Source organism: Ixodes scapularis, unplaced genomic scaffold, assembly GCF_016920785.2.
Source record: "Ixodes scapularis isolate PalLabHiFi unplaced genomic scaffold, ASM1692078v2 PGA_scaffold3__209_contigs__length_174095766, whole genome shotgun sequence".
In the NCBI taxonomy this organism is placed as follows: domain Eukaryota; kingdom Metazoa; phylum Arthropoda; class Arachnida; order Ixodida; family Ixodidae; genus Ixodes; species Ixodes scapularis.
Window position 1 is genome coordinate 139,099,060 of NW_024609868.1, and position 3,790 is coordinate 139,102,849.

At 45.7% G+C, this 3,790-nt stretch overlaps 1 pseudogene; it reads right to left on the reverse strand.

The window, feature by feature from the left end:
- Nucleotides 1-866: 866 nt before the first annotated feature.
- On the reverse strand, nt 867-1,478 carry LOC115309485 (annotated as a pseudogene).
- Nucleotides 1,479-3,790: the final 2,312 nt, after the last annotated feature.

Below are 3,790 nucleotides of genomic sequence, written 5' to 3' on the forward strand. Positions count from 1 at the left end.
CTTATATTCTTCTCAGAGGAATCAATCATATACGTATGTTTTGTCGTTCTCGCTTATAATTGAAAATAATCAAACCGCTTCAAACATGTCTCAGTGTAAAATGTTCTGCAAATACAACGCGCAGCTAAAACAAAGCAGAAAAAATTAAGCTGAGATTTTTTTTAGTTTAAGTAAAATATATCGCACCAAATTGCCGTGGTTTTCAGTGAAATGAGTGTTGCTTTATATGGCCCTGGTCAAAACACAGAGCTTCGAATTTATAGTGTATACCCTCCAGATCAACGTGTTTGTTGCTCCTGCCTCGGCCTCAATTACTCCTACATTCTGTAGAATAAACCTATCATAAATTTATATTGTTTTTAATTTCTGGCAAAGTTCAAATTTGAGATATATGACTATGTTAGGACAACTATTAGGCAGTAGTTCAAAGCTTCAACTGCATCCGTCCTCTGACGAGCACGCCCCTCATGCTTACTACAAATGTCGCTGCTCGGTACACGCCTGGCCTAAAACGCAACTTCCCACAAACGAAAAAAAAAAGAACACAACAACCCGGCTTCCGCTTTCGAGGTAAGAACCGAACGCACCTTAGGAAGCCAACAATTAATATTTCACTCTAACAAATGCGCATTGCTAAACGATTGCTAAACGCGGTCGGCACTCTGCAAGTTCAAGCAGTAGTTATAAAGAAATTGTCGCTGTATTGAGCGCTGTACTGTCCGAGGAAAAGTCAGTTTCAAGTTCAGTCCTGTTGTGCCACTTTGCAGTACATGTCCATTTTAATTGAAACACAAAGTATGAGCAAAAAACCTCGATTGGCGCCGTCGAGATAGGAACCTGGCATAACATTTCGGTTGGGTTATAAATTAACAGTTCCCTTCAGCTAAAAACAAAAATATAGTACCGGAAATTACGTTTACATCATGAGATGGGCACTTTAAAAAGATGGTCGTCATTGCGTTCTCTGCGGTGCGAGAGACAGTAAGTTCCAAGTTCAGCCCGGCTGGGCGACTTTGCCATACATGCCACTTTTGCATTCCTGCGACATGGCGCACGTTCCTTCATTCTTTCCATCTCCGGTTTCAAAACTCCATTATTTGACCTGCTTGTAAGTAAATCGGATTGAATCCTTGGAGCCGCTTAGACAATACACTTGACATGTCTTGGGCTGTCGCTTGCTGGCTGTCGCAGGTTGTGTAGAGTGGCCTAATGTTTTACAAGTCCTCCAACATTATCGCGCGCGTTTTTGCCGCCTCCTGTTGCAGAAAACAGCCATGTGGCTAGAAGATATTTCAGTTTCGTGAACTCGTGCCCTGATAATGGTTTCTAAAATGGCTCGCTGCTCCATCGCTGACACAAGTCACTTGCGAGTGAAATGGAGCGTTGTCATCAAGCCAATCTGTGACTGTCGTGTGTGCAAAGCAGGCGCGGGCAGACTCATGACAGAACTAATCGGTGATGACGGCGATGCTGTGTGTTGATTGTCGAGTGGTTGCAACGCATGTAAACACTGAATCTTACTTTTTGTGCCAGTGGTAGGCCTGGATTTCATCGGACAGCACAGCGGTGCAATTCTCCGCGAAATCAAAATGTAGCACGAGGCTTCCTTTTTCTTCGCTACGCTTTACCATGTATATGGCGTTTCTTGAACTTGCCTGATATGATTATGAGGTCTCCACCTACCTACGAGTGTCTGAAGTTCTTCCATGAATGCCACGGACTTCAACGTTCTCTTAATCACATTGCCAGATTTTCACGCAGCTACCAGAACCTCTGCTTCTTCTGGAATGTCAAGTCGTTCAAGCGTAAAATGGCGATCCTTAGGGCATCTCACGCAGTTGCCCAGTTCGCATTCATTGGTTGGCAGAGTACAAATGTACATCGATTCCAGGTCAGAGATGTTGACATTCTTCCTGCTAACGCTTTCGAGACCTGCGACGCAATGCTTGACATTGGCGAAATATATACAAACGCAAACTTCGTTCTGGGGTGCAAACTTGACCCACCAGGGTAGCAAGGAGTGAAACTTAGTGAGGCCAGTCGTAGTTTGTGGGTGTGCACTTTTAAAGAGACGAAAAGCCTCGCGAATCCACCTTGTCATGAAACGCTTGGGCATGTACTGTTTTTTTGTCATTGCCCAGCAGAGAAACGACGTCTTTCTGGTTGGGGCTTTGTCTAGAACAGCTCAGTTTATCCCTAGTGAAAAAACAACAACAAAAAAAAAGCTCAAAAGTTAGAGACAACTATACTATGGTCACCTTGCATCTTGAGTAAGGATCCGGTATCGACCACACACCATGGTTATTTCTCAGTTTCCGAGATTCGTCGATGATGTATCGAGTTGCCTCCGGTAGAATACTTCCGATTTCTTTCCTCGTCAGAAAGAGTGGAAGGAGCGTCACAAGCCGACAGCGTTCTTGGTGGGAAGCACATGCAGCCTATGCGAGCCGAAAGTTCTGCGTCCACTCTCTCCGCCTGTTGCAGTTTCCTCACGATGGTCCTGGGACGTCGGATGGGCCATATGCTGTTCGAATCCCCGTACGAACATCGGGGATTATTGCATCTTCCATTTCGGCTTGTTTTCTTTTTCCGTCGGATTCTCTGCAACGGCTTTTCACTTGACTTGGTGGCTTCAGTGGTGACACTTTTGTGGGCAGTAGATAATCATTAAGCTTTTTGACGGCCTCAATATCTGGGATAGACGCGTCCTCCACACTGTCAGAGGTTTCTCGCACATACTGCATTTCACGGTTGAAGTGCTGGAAACAGTACTGGCAGAGGTAGTCTGGCTCCTTTACTTCTGCAGATGCCTTCTTGGGCAACCCCTTCTTCAAGGGTTTGACACCTAGATATTGCTTGCTGCGGAAATTCCTCCGCTTTGTAATATTTGATTGTGTTTACTGAGGTAATCAGCACAAAACACTTCGTCAACGCTGAAAGTCGCTTCCATAGCTGATGAGCCTTGTGCGACGATGCAACTAAACCGGGCTTGTGGATGGTGCAGTTCTAAATTTAAGCTTTCACACCGTGTCTTTCTATACGGAGTGGCTAAAGTTACGTCCGCACTGAACGCTGAATGTCTTACGTCAATGAACCCTCTCTCTTTCAATTAATCCAAGGAGGCAGGGACTTTAAAAACAACAAAGAGTTACGTCGCCCACAATGCTACACGCTTTGTTTTTATTTTTACTTTACCCAGGGTGTAAGGTTCGTACACTAGACCACACACACGCGCTAAGGGAATAATATTCATGTATGCAGGGCCACTGCGCCCTTAGCCGCTGCCAGATGAATTTCTATCGGCGCTCTTCAGACGGGGGTGGCTGCCGGCAGCGTCATCCGGTGACCAGCGCCGCACCCTACGCCTTTAGCGGCTTAAGATTTTGTTTAGATATCAGAACCTCCATCTCCCGTTCTTGCGTACAACTAGACTCCAGTACGCCAGCCACGGAGCTTTTAAAATCTTATGCCTTAGTTTTTTCGCCAAAAGCATTCTCTATTACCCGTGTCATCAGCGATTAAAAACGATAAATTCCTCTAAACTGCGCTCGTCACGCTCCTTTGCATATCGGGTTACGCATGCTCGCATCTCAGACCTCGTGACTCTCGAATATGTTTCATCAGTCGTCCGGTCACGCAGGACTCTCTGTTTCAACATGGCGAAAGTTTAACAAGGGGTGACGCACTTCGCTTAGCTCTAAACCCGCGTTGTCTTTTAACGAGCGGCGAAAGCTGACTCGAACGAGGCCAATGGAAATGTCCGCGTGCTTCATGCTTGAAGCGCTGAGGT